This window comes from Zingiber officinale, chromosome 5B, assembly GCF_018446385.1.
Source record: "Zingiber officinale cultivar Zhangliang chromosome 5B, Zo_v1.1, whole genome shotgun sequence".
NCBI lineage: Eukaryota > Viridiplantae > Streptophyta > Magnoliopsida > Zingiberales > Zingiberaceae > Zingiber > Zingiber officinale.
Genome location: NC_055995.1, coordinates 91539801 through 91555728, shown reverse-complemented (window position 1 = coordinate 91555728; position 15928 = coordinate 91539801). Strand labels below are relative to the sequence as shown.

Sequence of the window (15928 nt, the reverse complement as noted above, 5' to 3'; positions counted from 1 at the left end):
GTTGGGAAATGGTATCACTTATAGTGTGTGTTGTTGATTATAGAAGGATACTGTGTCCTAGAGATACTAGGTTGATAATGTCCTCAAGAGGAGCTCATAAGGATTGTCATGTTAAACCCCGCAGGTGGACTTAGTCCGACATGATAATAAGGTTGAGTGGTACTACTCTTGGACTTAGATATTAATTAAATGAGTTGTCAGTAACTCACTTAATTAGTGGACATTCGATATCTTAAACACAGGGAGACTAACACGCTCATAATAAGAAGGAGCCCAAAATGTAATTTGGGATTGGTGCGGTAGTTCAATAATAGTTCTTTAGTAGAATGAATTATTATTGATGAAATTAAGTTGTGTGTTCGGGGCGAACACGGGATGCTTAATTTCATCGGGAGACCAAAACCAATTCCTCCTCTCGGTCCCTATTGTAGCCTCTAGTATATAGAGATTTATACCCACCGCATACCCACCTTCTTACCCATCCAATGGGGCCGGCCAAGCTAGCTTGGAACCCAAGCTAGGGCCGGCCAAGATCAAGTGGATGAGTCATGTAGGTGGCCGGCCAAAGCTTGGGTCCCAAGCTTAGGTGGCCGACCACTAGAATATTTAAAAGGATTTTTATTAAAATTATTTCTTATGTGGATATCATGATTTTAAAAGAGAGTTTAAAAATTAAAAATTTCCTTTTATAGCTTTCTACAAAAGATTAAGAGAAGAGATTAATCTCTTTCCTTATTTGTAGTTTAAAAGGATGGTTTTAATTTTTGGTAAAAACTTTCCTTATTTGTAAATCATCTACATGTTTAAAAGAGAGTTTAAAATTTGAAATCTTTCCTTATTTGTTGATTAAAGGAGGATTTTAAATTTTAAGAAAACTTTCCTTTTTAACCATGTTCATGATTTAAAAAAAAGTTTAAAAATTAATAATTCTCTTTTATTAGTTTCTACAAAAGATTGAGAAAAGATTTGATATCTTTCCTTATTTATAGATTAAAAGAGATTTTAATTTTTAGAGATAACTTTCTTTTTATCCACATATTTATAAGAAAGATTTTAATTTATTAAATTTCCTTTTTAAACCAATCATGAAGGGATTAAATTATTAGAGAAATTTTATAAATTTCTGGAGACAAATTAGGAAGTTTTAATTAATTAAAACTCTCCTTGTTTGTAGCTTTGGTGTGGCCGGCCAAATAGAATTGAGAAAGAAAATTGTTTTTAATTAAATAATTTTTCCTTTTCAATGGAAAAAGAATTAAGGAAATTTTTATTAAATTTTCCTTATTCGCTAAGACCAAGGATTATAAAAGAGGGGGTAGAGAAGGCTTCATGGTGAACAACCTCTATTATTTCTCTCCCTCTTTTCCTTGGTGTTGTGGCCGGCCAACCTCTCTTTCTTTCTTCCTCTTGGTGGTGGCCGAACCTTCAAAAATTGCTTGGAGCTCTTGTGGTGGCCGGATACTACTTGGAGAAGAAGAAGAAGAAGGAGAGAAAGCTTGTATCCCTTGGAGCTTGGTTGGTGGAAAAAGATCTTCATCTTTTGGAAGCTTTGTGCTTGGCCGAAACTTGAAGAAAGGAGAAGAAGGTACTTTGGTGGATTCTCATCTCAGAAGATCGTTGCCCACACAACGTCCGAGGTTAGAAGAGGAATACGGTAGAAGATCAAGAGGTCTTTCTAAAAGGTATAACTAGTATTTTTTCTTTCCGCATCATACTAGTTATTTTTGAAAATAATACCAAATACAAGAGGCTTACGATTCTAGTATTTCGAATATGTTTTTCGAAGTAGTGTTCTTTTGTTTTATTTTTCCTTGTGATTTGATTGTTCTTTTTGGTTAACCTAAAGTTATTTTAGGAAATTAAATATTAGATTTCTATAAAAGGTTTTGTCTAGTCGGTGGTGGTTGCTCTCATATCCAAGAAGGCCATGTGCCTCGCCACGTCAGTACTGGGAACCAATTATGGAAATTAATATTTAATGAAATTAATAACTTAAGGTGATTTGGGTCGAACGTGTTAAGTTCCGCAGGAGATCCAAGTCAAAACCTAAAAGAACAAATAGATTAAGTTTTGGATCAAACGTGTTAAGTTCCGCAGGCGATCCAAAATTTAATTTAAAAGAACACATGGTAGCTAGGAAAAGGTTCAGACCTTTGTACAAAATTTTTGTACAGTGGAACCTCTAGGCTTTCCGAGTAGCAACCAATACTTCTTCTCCTTGACTCTATTCCTACAACCCACATTAGTTCTTAAAGTAATTTTACCGAATTTAGGGATTACCTCCGTTACCTTTTTGAGTGAAAGATACTTATTCTTATAGTACCATATCTTACCACACTCAAAGCATTTGATGTGATCCTTTGTGCTTTTCTTGGTAGTTGAGGTGGAGGGTTGAGCTTCCAAGATCTCATCTTCCTCAGATTGCTCTTCTTCCTCTTCACTTGAAGATGTGGACGGTTCCACTTCTTCCTCTTTTGAAGATATGGATGATACCTCCTCATCTTTCTTCTCCTCCTTGGATGTTGAGCGCTCCTCAATGTCCGATTGGTCATTCCCTTGGACCAATGAACTCTTCTTCTTGGGTTCCTCCGCTCCTTGGAGTTGTGTAGAATCTTCATGGAGTGTAATCACCTTGCTCCAAAGCTCATGAGCACTCTTGTACTCACCTACACTACACAAAACATTAAGAGGTAATAATTTTACTAAAATTTTGATTACCTTCTTATTTGCCTCTGCTTGCTCCCTTTGCTCCTCAGTCCAATACCAAGGACGGAGGCATTTCCCCTTCTTGTTTGTTGGAGTCTTGAATGGCTCTTCCAATGCCATCCAATGGTTCCACTCTATTTAGAACCACGTCTCCAACCTCATCCTCCAATACTTGAAGTCCTTCTCGTATGGAGGTGGGATCCGGATATCCCATCCTAAAGGTCCTTCGGACTTCATTTTCCTCTAGCACTTTGCTCCCTCGGCGATTAGTTCATAGAAGAGCGATCCGCTCTGATACTAATTATTGGGACCTTGATTCCGCTAGGGGGGGGTGGTGAATAGCTCATCATCCAAATCGTTGCTTCCTATACTCGTTAGTATACAGCGGAAATACAAAACAAAATACTAACAAATATAAAGCTAAACCCTAAATAATACAAAGAAGAAAACCAAGCAAACCTTAACACATTTGGTTACGTGGTTTAGAGATAACTTGCTCCTACTCTATGACGTGTTTGTAAGATGGACAAAACCTCAATCCGTTAGTGAATCAATCCCCAAAAAACCTTTGGCTAGCATGATCTCCTTATGGGTGGAGATACCTCGTCACGACCTTGATCACGTGCACACAGATTACACACAAGAGCTAGGAAGACTACTAATATGGGTTAACCACCTCTATTTAGTCACCTTGCTCAAGCATCTCAAGCTCCATTAAATAGAGCTCGGATGGAAACATCCAAGCAATGTTTCCGCTACCAGTCGTTGTTATACTTACAGTCGACTAGCCTTCGTTAATTTTAACTATTACAGCTAACAGCTCGATACCAGTCGATTGATGAAAACACCAGTCGACTGCTATAGTAACATTGCAGTAGTGATACAGGAGCGCTCTAGGAACTGCTATAGTGATCTAGAATTTTATCCTGGGTACAGTCTCTCATGCATTCGTTCTTACTCACACAACCTAGACCTGGCTTTCTAGCCTTCTCCATTTGTCTCGCGTCCCTCGGATGTCTCCCCATATTTCGCGTCTTATCTTCTGGAGCTTCCATTGGCTTTGTCATTATTGTCAGGCCTTCCTTTGCCAAGAGATCATGCCTCTAGGACTTCATACATTACCAAGTTACACTTGGATTTATGTTGCCAAGACTACATGTTTCGACTTACACTGTCAAGACTCACCTTTGGACTTTCCTCCTTTGCCAAGATCACACTTGGACTCTCCTTGTTATACTTATATCTTGCACACTCACAATGCATATCAAATACAACAATAAATCTAATTTAAACCTTTGCTCAAACATCAAAACCTAGGGCACCTAGATTGCTCCAACACCTATCAAGTCTTTTAATCCTATACATTTGGTAATTGGATTAGAACACAACTCCTAACTTTAACCTTTTATCATACATCAAAACATGAGTTTGATTGTTAGTGCTAACTACACCAACAGGTATTCTCTTTCTCAAGAATATTTCGCATTGAAAAGGTACTTGTGTTTGCCATATAAAATATAATAATTTAAAATAGAGTTTTAGTATTTATAGAAAATATTTAATAAAATTTTTTTATGACTCCTATTATTTTATTCAAGTCCAACAACCCCCACTATTAGAATCAAAAATTGGTTGGTAACAATTCTTAGTAGGACTGAAACCCGAAATCATATAGTATGCACACATTTGAATTGTACCTACATGCTACATTATATTCATCAAGTAGACCTTAACTTGCAAATCACAAATCTATATAACTTTTAGTATATTCTTATCGAGTCTTATATTCTCAACACTTTTCTCTCAAATCAATTGATCTTAGCCGAGCTAAACAAGTCAAAGAATTCAAGTTAAGCCAACCCACTAATAATTATGATAAATTATATATGTTTTGACATAAGTCCACGGCTGAGTTGTACCAACTTATGTAAAAACTCTAACTATCATTATATTAGTGGAGGACTTTTAACAAATCTTGACTTTAATATACTTAAAAGATTTTATAATTATTAAAAAATGTTTCACCATTAAATTAACTTATTGTGCATTCATACTATCTCATTACGAGACTTAGCTCCATTATGTCTTGATTCTTGGTTTATTATTCAAAATAATCCTCGATAGTATTTTAAGACAAATAAGCCTTAGAGATTTTAACATGTTAATATAATTATGTCATAAGGAATTTATATCTAAATTACAACATGCATTTCTTTACAGATTGTTGGACAAAATTTATTTCTATCATGAAATGTTAAGATATATAACTTGAAATGAAGGAATTAAAATTTCTTTGAAATCTCTTGAAACATTGATTCCACAAAATTTGTTTTTTTGAAGAAGAGATTTCATACTTTATGATCTAACCACGAACTTTGCTCTAATACTACTATTGGAATCGGAGCGCAACGGAATACATATATTAACGTCAAATGTTTTCCTTAAATCATGGATCTCTTCATGGTACATATAGTTTTAAACAAAATAATATGAAATAAAATATATCTCATAGTCCTCGTTAGATGTGAATGATATCACAAGCAAATGAGAGCCTCATGTGTGACTCCTTTAGCAGTATCAACATGCACTAGATCATGAACTTGACATGATCCGTTAGGTGCCAGTCTCATGGATCAATAGAACCTTTTGGAAGCATTATGGATCTGAAGATTTTCCTTCGAGGAGTAGGTTGCCAAAATCTTCAAATGAGAAGTGGAGAGAGAGAGTTCCATGAAGAACTTTCTAAAGATGACTACTTATAGCCTCCAAGGAAGATGAAGAGATATGACTCTTCAAATTCTATATTAATCATCATGATTGTGATTGTTTAAATTCTCCATTAATCATCATAGTATGGTTGTTCAAATTCTCCATTAATCATCATAATTGTGGCTATTCGAATTCTTCATTCTCTCTTCTTGGATCAAATAAATCCATATTTAATCTTGATCTATTATAGCTTTTGATATTTTAGAATTAATTAATAATCTAATAATTCTAATTCAAAAATAGTAAAATTGATTAATTTTAGTATTCGCTAAAATAAACAATTATAGATAATATTTATGTTTACGTGCTATATGTGCGACCCTCAAGATTTTATACACAAAGGTAGTGTAAATCCATACATAGACTAAGATAATTGTCTAACAATAATTTTTAGCCACCCAATGTGATAAAATATTAGTTATAAACTATAAATTACCATGAACTGATTACTGTATAATTCAATCTCTTCATCTATCCTACATCCCAATTAATTTGGCGCACTGTGCATGAACACCAAATTAATTATTTTACTTGATTTCTAAGATATAATAGACTTCTCTTGAATGATAAATCATTCCTCCCATGACCATGGATTTTGAGTTACTAATATCTCTACCAAGCGGCTAGGATGTTAACTTCTAATTTAAGAGAGCAATGAATCCTCTATTGACTCACCACTATTTTCTCTATGCTTTGTCATACACTCAACTACCGTATTAATTATAATCCGATTAAAGACTGCTTTTAATGGTGCCAAAGTACATAACTATACATATAGAATAAATGAATGTTTCAAGTCAAAAGATCAATTACCCTCATTTATAAGAGGAATGACCAATGATGCTTAATATGTGGTCTCTTAATCAGGTCGTGTCCAACGTACCTTTAAACTCAAGGCACCCCAAGTATAACTTGAATATCCATCCCTCAGTCTATCTTGACTTAGTCATACTTTTTGTTGATCTAGATATCCATATTCCCTCTTGATATCTATCCGGTCAAGAACTATTTTTAAATTAATATCTTCATTAATCCATAAAATTTCATCATTAATTATATATATATATATAAATAAATAATTAATAATAAATATTTATCTTTATAAAATAATTATCCATAGTATATATATATATATATATATATATATATATATATATATCAGTCCATACACTAACATCTTTTTCAACTTCTCTACTTTCGTCGTGTCTGCAATTGTATGCTCTAGAATTTCTAAAACATATATATCTTATTTATCTGCTTTATTGCTAGGAAACCATTTCTATGGACAGCAGTATTATGATTTTATCCTGGATTTTACGACGTTCATGGGGATCAATGATTATTTTTTCTTTGCAACATGATATTCTAAGCATATAATAGCTACACAAGAGTTCTTATAATTAAAATTCTTATAATTTTTTATACGTCAGTTTTTATATTTGTGAAAATTATTACAGTGAATCATCATCATCATCTTTGTAAACTTGCATTACTTTGTAAACTTGCATTTTAGAAACTTACGTTCACTACAAGAAAAACCCTCATAGACATCGGTGGAACAACAACAGTTTTAAGTAAAAACCGATGTCTTTGAGTATTTTACATCGGTTTTTCCAAAAATCGGTGTCTATGAGCGCAGATTTTCGCTCATAGACATCGGTTTTTTAGCCGATGTCTATGAGCGTCATTTTTTCGTTAATAGACACCAGTTTTAACAGCGGTTTTTAAAATCCGGTGTTAATGAACCAAAATAAAATATTTTAATTTTTCCACTAGCCAAAATTTGCAACACTACACAAAGTTCCCTCCAAACCTAAACTTATATCGCACCCCTTCCTCTGACCATCTCTCTCAGCCTAAACCTAAACCTAAACTGACCATCTCTCTCAACCTCATCTCCCTCTTCCCCTTCCTAGATCGACGCCCCTTCCTTCTCCATCCAACCACACCGCATCCCCTCCAACTCCGGTGAGAAGAGGAGACCTTCTTCTCATTCTGTAGCTTTTCCTTCCCCATCTCCCACACATTCCCTTCCCCAATCCACACCCATGCCCTATCCTCTTCCTCGGCGTACCATCCTCAGCGAGGACGGCTCCGATTCGTCGCCACCACCGCGAAGAAGAAGAAGAACCCTTGGCTCGACCCCTTCGACTGCGGAGAGGACCCCGACATCGAGTACGGATCTCTCTTCGCCGACGGAAAGCAGGAGGAGGACCCTCGCCCTCCCGACAACCCCTCCAACCCCTACGGCTTCCTCAAGTTTCCCATGGGATTCAAGGTCGAGCTCGCCTCGCTCGCCTCCAAGGTCCGCGGCGACGTGCGCCTCTGCTGCTGCGTCATCTTCGACGGAGTCTACGAGAACCTCCTCTTCTTCCCCGTGATCCAGCTCATCAAGGATAGGTATTTTTCTGGTCCAGAGCAGCAAAACACGGTTTCTAGTGGCTTAGGGACCAACTCAAATACTGCAAACTTCAAGAAACACGTCGACAACAAAGATCTTATTCTTTCTTCACCAAAACCGGTAGGTTCTGGTTCAGGAAAATATTCTGTATTTGAAGATGAGGGTACGATATTGATAGCATGGGATTGTCTTTTTTCTTTGTTGAGGAAAGCTGAAGCCAACCAACAAGCATTTCGAGCATCTAATGGGGCAGCATCATTCTACCATTCCTGATATCTGATCACCACCGAGCTGGTGTTCTTCGGCTGTTATCTTGTTTGATCATTGAAGATGTTCTTCAGGTATGTATTAGTATCTGATTCTTCTTAAAAGGATGAATGTTTCCATGTGGAACTTAATTACCCTATTCTTTACATAAGTTTGGAATATTACCCAAATTGATTCTTTCATCTCATAAGTTGAAGTTTATATCTTACCAGGTTCATCCAGAAGAGCTAGGCACACTAATTGAGATTCTCAAGAGTGATATGATAACAAGTGTTTCTGGATCTCAATACAAACTTCAAAATGATGCGAAATGTGATATGTTAGGTTCACTTTGGTGTATCCTTGGAGCAAATAATGCAGCACAACGAGTATTTGGAGATGCCACTGGATTTTCATTATTATTGACCACACTACATAACTTTCAGAGTAGTGAGCTTCCAGATGTTCTGCAATACTTTTTTTTTGTGTGTTATGCAGAATTTGTGAATTAGTCTTACTTTTGGTTGGAGAATTACCTAGGATGCACTGCTCTCTTGCTTGAGACAATCAGCCCATTTCTTTCCCCTTGGGCTTCCCTGCATCAACAAATCAGCTAGTGCTGCAACAGCACCATGCTCATCCACAATCATCTTCTTGAAGTCATGGACAGCAGAGAGGCTGAACAATGTAGCAGCTGCATTCTCCCTTGCCTCAGTAGTTAACCCATATCTCAGAACATATACTATTAATTCCAAACAACCATTCTCCTCCATAATCTTTCTCTTGTTTTCATCATGAATAGATATGTTCAATATTGCAGTTAGGGCATTCTCTTGAGCAACTGGATTTGTAGACTGGAAAAGCCGGTAGAGAGCTGGGATTGTTCCACCCTCTGCAATGAAAGACCTATTCTCCTTCCCTGTTTTTGCCATTAATCGGAGTTCACGGGCTGCAACAGCCTTCACTTCCTGCGAACCAGCTGATAATTGTTCTACTAGCATTAACACTGTGATTCGGTTAGCTTTGATTGCTGTGATTCGGTTAGCTGCTAATGATGTTGGGAGTCTGAACAAGGCCTCGATGTTTGAAGTCTTGATTGAGTTGCTTCTTTTTTGGAAGACAAATGGTTTATTGCCATTCTTCATTGTTTTAGTAGGTCTTGTGGATGCAGGTTGATAGAGTATAAATATGAACTATTGTGACATCTTTGACTTGAGGAATCATATAATAGTTTTTGGTAGGATGTTGTGTGGTATTATTCTCTACCACAAGTTATGCGCTAAAAAAGCATGGTTAATTTGTTGTTAACTGTGGATATTGTAGATTTTTGAAGTACATGATGATTTGTTATTGACTTGCATACAAAAGAAGAGAAGTTTATTTACTATGTGTAGTTCTTGTTTGTGTGAACTCTTAATCATTTTCTATTTATTTCAGGTTCTTCATAACATTACTGTTGCAGAATACTTTCACTGGAATATGCTACGTGATTCAATAACTCCTATTTTTCCACTGGACTGTTAATCTCTTTTTGATTTTGTGGATAACTTTGCTGCAAACTATGCTCTGAAGAGAGTTTATTATGTCAACTATGCATTGGGGATATCTGGACACAGGAAACCTTGCTGGCATCTATTATGAACAAAGTCAACTTGACATGACAATTCTGTATTACAAGCAAGCAAGGTTCTAAAATTCGCTAGGCGCTAATCGGGCGGCAGACCAGTGCCTAGCGCCTAGGCCGCCTAGGCGGGGACTAGGCGCCGCTAGGCGGATTCCTCGGTATCCCTTGTTTCATGTGGCCTGTGGACAATGTTATTTGTAAATCTAAATGTTGTCTTAAACAATTTTATAGCAATGAAGATCTAACTATGTATGCTGAAATAAATACATACTTTTCAATACCAAAAAAAGAACATGCAGTAAGTTATCATAATCATATAGTAAACAGTAGAACATTGGAAAATAGTAGCAATAGTTCAATTCAAGATTACAATGCATTGTGAACTAGTAACCACTAAGCAAAATATAATTGTTAAATAACATAAATCATGTCTTAACAAAATGAGTTCAAAATTACACAACTAATAATATCTCATAGACTCATATTTATTCTGCTTCTTCTTCTCCATAATTTTCAATAACTTGTTCTTCATCGGACACAAACTCAATATCATTATTGTGATCCTCGTCTTCTTCTTCGGATTCAAAATCATTTTCATGGAGTTCTCTCACTCTGGAGCTTCTTCGGGGTTGTAGATTTTCATCTGCTCCACTTGCTTCATCAACCATTTGCCAAGTGAGCCCGGAACCTAGTTCAACTTCATCATCTTCCCCACCATCCACAATCCAACCTTGTGCATTTGAAGCATCTTTTGCAAGAAGGACATCAACATTTCTTTCTTTTTCTCTTTTTTGTTTGTTCAACAATCTAGCATTAAATTGGACAAATACTAGATTGTTCAACCTGTTGGCATCCAACCTATTTCTTTTCTTTGTGAATCTAAAAAAATAGATAGTTAGTACCTGAATATACAGTATAGACGTTAAAAATTATAACTAATTTAATTAAAGAGTAGACTGAAAGTTTAAAACTTACTCCTTCAAATGTACTCCAATTTCTTTCACACCCAGATGAACTTGTAGTTAATGAAAGTATCCTCAATGCCACCCTTAGCAAGTTAGGTGTGTGAGCACCGTATGTACTCCACCATGCACATGGATCAAATGTATCATCATTTTTTTCACATGCTTTTGCTGCCAATGTTTTTCCAAATAACCCAGTCTTATTTCTATATTTTGGAAATTCCTTGTTAATAATTGTATCTTGTACATCTAACTCATTGGCATGCAAAGTTTCCATGCATTCAAAAATCCCCATCGCGACCTCCTCATAAAGAGCAATCGAACTATCTTTGTAGTAAAAATAAGGATTCAACAAAAATGCAGTGGTATGCAATGATGTATCAAATCTATCCTTCATTTTTGACTCAATAATGACTATGATAGGTTGATAATTTGATTCCACATTATTCAGAGCCACCTTGATATCTTCTTTAGCTTGAAGAAGCTCCCCATATAGAAATTCCATCGATGACTTTCTATCTCCATCTACCAATCGAAGAACTCTTACCAAAGGAGCAAATATTTTCAAACAAAGTGTTACACCATTCCAAAAACTCATGCTCATCACTGTAGAGTAAGCCAATTTTCCTTTGTTTGTTTTTGACCATTTACATTTCTCCCACATATCACTTGTAAACATGGCCCTTAAACTAGTTTTTTTTTCAATCAAACTTTGCAATGTGAGGAAATTTGATGCAAACCTTGTAACTCCTGGTCGGACTATGTCTCTCTTCTTCGTGAAACTTCTCATCAATGATAAAGTCTTATGGTGAGCATAGATGAAAATGGTAAAAGCCTTGGACTGCTCAATCACCTTTTTATATCGTGGAAGTTTGCCAATACTTTCAAGCATGAGATTAATAGTGTGAGTTGCACATGAACTCCAAAATCCCGGGTCATTTTTCTCTCATCAATTTAGCTGCGGCCATATTGTTGGTGGCATTGTCTGTAACAATCTGAACAATATTCTGAGCTCCTACTTGTTCAACACACTTGTCAACATACTCAAAAATAAGTTCAGCTGTATGTGCCTCTTCTGAAGACTCCTTAGACTCTAAAAATGTAGTACCCTCCTTGCAATTAATACACAAATTTAAGATGCTTCTTCTTTTTCTATCACTCCATGCATCTGTCATGATCAAGCATCCATTCTTTGCCCATTCTTCTTCATGTTTCTTCAGCAATTGTTTTGTTCTTTCAACTTCGGCTTTCAATAGTGGCTCCCTAAGTTGATATTGAGTTGGAGGCTTGAATCCTGGTCCAAATTGACCCACTGCCTCCATTAGTTGCTTGAAGCTATCATTATCAACATCGTTGAATGAGATTCCATTTTCATAAACCCATCTCCCAACATATTTTGAACTTGTTGAGTTCTCTCTTTGAAAAGAGCCTCATTTATATTTTTTTGCCGAAGTACTTTACTTCCACTAGAGCCTGCATTTTCTGGAGCAATTGCCGATGCATATCTATCCATGGGGCCAAGTGGAAGAGGTTTTTTAACTCGATCCATCCCTTCAATTTCAAGACCTTCTTCTTCATCTACGGAAATAGCCACCTCTGCTCTACAACTTTGTTCTTCCATTATTTTGTTCTTCTTTCTGTTCCTCCCTTCTAAAATAGCCCGTTTGCACTTATTTTTGTCTTCTTGAGATGCTTTTTGACAACCCGATACATTTCCAGGTATATTTCCAATGTGCTCCTTTATCCTATACACTTCTCCTGACATTGCTTTTCCACATAACTTACATTTAATTTTGTCGAGGTTCTTAGGATCAATCAATATTCCAAACTCCCATCCGATGTCATTTGATTTTCTTCTAAGAATTCCGGATTCGGGTTGAGTGACAGATGCTGTCGAAGATGGATTGCTTGCCATTGATAACAAATAATCTGAAGGGAAAAAAAATTATATATAACAAGACATAATATGATAATAAAATTTAATTATACCATACAAATATACAATATAAAATAATGAAAATATGAAATATAACATTAAGTCATTAACAAGTCTGAGAATATTTTTTTATATATCTTAATCTAATTAATATTAAAATTTATTAGATATTTGTTTAAATAAATTTAATTTTAAATATATTTTTTATATTATTAAATCTGTTATATACTTATATATAAATTAATAATATTTATTAGAATTTTTAAAATTTTAATTTAATTTTCATATTTTTAAAACTGATTTATATAAATTAATAATATTTATTAGAATTTTAAAAATTTTAATATAATTTTAATAATTAATATTTATAAATCCGATTAATATACATTTATAATATATAAAATTTATAAATATGATTTATATAAATTAATAATATTTATTAAAAATTTTAAAATTTTAATATGTATAAATCCGATTAATATAAATTTATAATATATAAAATTTATAATTTATAAATAATTAAATATGATTTATTAATTTATTAATATGTATTATATGTTTTTTAATTTTAAATATTTTTATATTTTTAAATCTGATAAAGTGATAAGTGATAATATTTATTATAATTTTTTAAATATGTTAATATATAAATTAATATTTAATATTATTTATTTAAAAAAAATTAAATATATTATTTATATATTTAAATATGATTATATAAATTAATAATGGTTATTAGAATTTTATATATAATTTTATATATTTAAATTTTTTTTATATAAATTAATAATATTTATTATAAAAAAGATAAATTTTAAATATATTTAATTGGGATCTTAATTTTATTAGGGTTTATGAACTCAACCTTATTATTAAAATTATCCCCATTAGGAGTTATGAATTGTTTTAATTTATTAAATCTAAAAAAAATAAAAAATAAAAAAATAAAAAATAAAAAAATAATGCTAAAAACGCGTCTCTTTCGCGAGTCTCGCGACTCGCATGACGGCGCGGACGGCGGATGCCACGGGCCGCCACCGATGGTTCGCGGGAGGGCTCCAGCGCTGCCGGAAGCTTCGCCGGACGAGTCCGATGCGTCCGGCGAAGTCCGGCGTTGCTTCCAGCGGCGCCGGTAGCGTCGCGCGGAAAGCTTTTGGCACAGCCAAAAGCATCGCGACTCTACCGGCGTTGCTCGAAGCAACACCGGACTTCGCCGGACGCGTACGACACGTCGGCCGAAGTTTCCGGCAGCGTCTGACACCTGCGATGCGTCCGGTGTTGCCGCGACGAAGATTTGAGAAACAAAAAACGGGCGATGAAACAAAAATGAACGGAAACAAAAACTTACCGGAAGCAACGCGATCAGGGAGCGATTAGGGAAGACGAACAGCCGGGGCGATGAAACAAACGAACGCCTACGAACGCCTGGCAAATACCTAAAAACGGATTTAACATGCCTTAAAAAGCTTGGCCCGCCGAGCCCGCCGAGCCCGCCGAACTCGCCGAAGCCCGCGGAGGACCGCCGAGGACCGCCTAGGCGGCCCAGCCGCCTAGGGATTCCGCCTCGCTGGTTTCCGGCGCGGCATCTTGCCGCACAGCGCCTAGGCGGCCGCCTAGGGCGCAATTTCGAACATTGCAAGCAAGCTATCAACTGTGATTCTACCTTTATTGAAGCTTACAATAATCTGGTAAGTTGATAATGGTCTAATATGTCAAAATGTGGTATCTTTCTTGATGGTGAGCCAGGTTAGTTAATGATCGACTTTCTTGCACATTAAAAGGGGAATGCTCTCAAAGACGCTGGACATGCTCTCAAAGACGCTGGACATTATAGGGTGACTTTTTAATTTGGAGATTTTTATTCTCTTAATTTTTTTTCCTTGTTGAATAACTTCATTTTAATAATTTTTCCCAAGTCATGCTTTGCTTTACAACCTAACCATCCACAAGCATTGTCAAGCCTTGGCAGCATATACATGGATTGGTAAGCTTTAGAAATGTTTGATGGCAACTGTGCGGATAGTTTATTTTTGTTCCTTAATGAAACTTCTCTTCATGCAGCAACATGATGAGTGTTCCTGCATCATTGTATAAGGCAACTTTAGCAGTTACAACAGGGATATCTGCACCCTTCAACAACTTGGCTATTATATACAAGCAACAGGTAGAGTACTATATCTGTCTTTTTCATTGCAATCATGTACTAACAACATGTTCATTGCCATCACGCCCTCGCAATCATGCTTGGTTTTTTGTCAAAAAGTTGGCTACAGCACGTTTATGTTTTAACAGGATACAGTTAGAATGCCATCTAGACTGCTATGAGATTGAAGTGAGAAGGATCATCAGTGATGGATGGTCATTGACCATTTAGTGCAACTACCTCTTATTTTAGCGGGGAAGCATGTGCATTGGCTTTGACAAATATAGTTTAAAATATTTTATTGGATCAAACTTTTCTTAGGGATATGAATTCCAGTTTACTATGTGGAATTTTTGTAAAAATCACTTCTCGCTTTTATTTCTTCTTTATTCAATCATGAGATTTTTGTCTGTTTATATTGGCAAGATACTTCGGCTAATTTTGTTAATTTGGTAGATACTAGGCAGCACCTACACAGCTACACTGCTAGTTCAACCTTTGCTTCCTGTGTGGATATTCAATCATGAGAATTGCTGCTTTCTGCTAGTTCTTCGCAGACTGCTGCTGATGGTCTTGTCAATAGAGGGAACACATTTAAGGAGATTGGTAGAGTTACTGAAGCAATTCAGGATTATATACGTGCTGTGAATATCAGACCAACTATGCCTGAAGCCCATGCAAATTTGGCTTTAGCTTACAAAGATAGGTAATTTCTTCTTTGAATTTGTGCCGGTGTTGGACTATATCAGTATCTTACATCTATGATTCTTCTTTCTATTTATTTGTGGTTGAGATAATTGATGAATGTTTCTCTTTTTAAGCATTCCAATTACTCATCTTGTTACCTGGTGCTCTTACTGCTTTTTCAACTATGATTTTTGGTCTTGATTTACTAATATATTATTTATGTGTTTTTACAGTTTACAAATCTCAAGTACTCCAGAGTTGAAATTGATGAAGTGCGGTTCAAGTGGGCTGAATGTATGCTAGATTACATTTGAAGTGCGGTTCTACCTTGATGTGTTAAAAGAATGTTCTACCTTGATTTTGATATCTATTAGCTAGCTTTTGATGTAAAAAGAATGTTTGGGTATTTTATGGATACTGTTGTAAGAAGATTATTTATATAATCTGTGAATAT

The 15928-nt window shown here is 35.5% G+C and overlaps 1 protein-coding gene and 1 long non-coding RNA gene across 2 annotated transcripts in view; both read left to right on the top strand.

Annotated features, from left to right (window-relative positions):
• Positions 1–15928, top strand: part of LOC121984987 (protein PTST homolog 3, chloroplastic-like) — a 36942-nt gene that overhangs the window by 18007 nt on the left and 3007 nt on the right. The window lies entirely within an intron of this gene.
• LOC121984988 lies at positions 14287–14593 on the top strand. Its single transcript, XR_006113047.1, has 3 exons — positions 14287–14332; positions 14426–14479; positions 14561–14593. It is a non-coding gene; the product is annotated as an uncharacterized LOC121984988 (long non-coding RNA).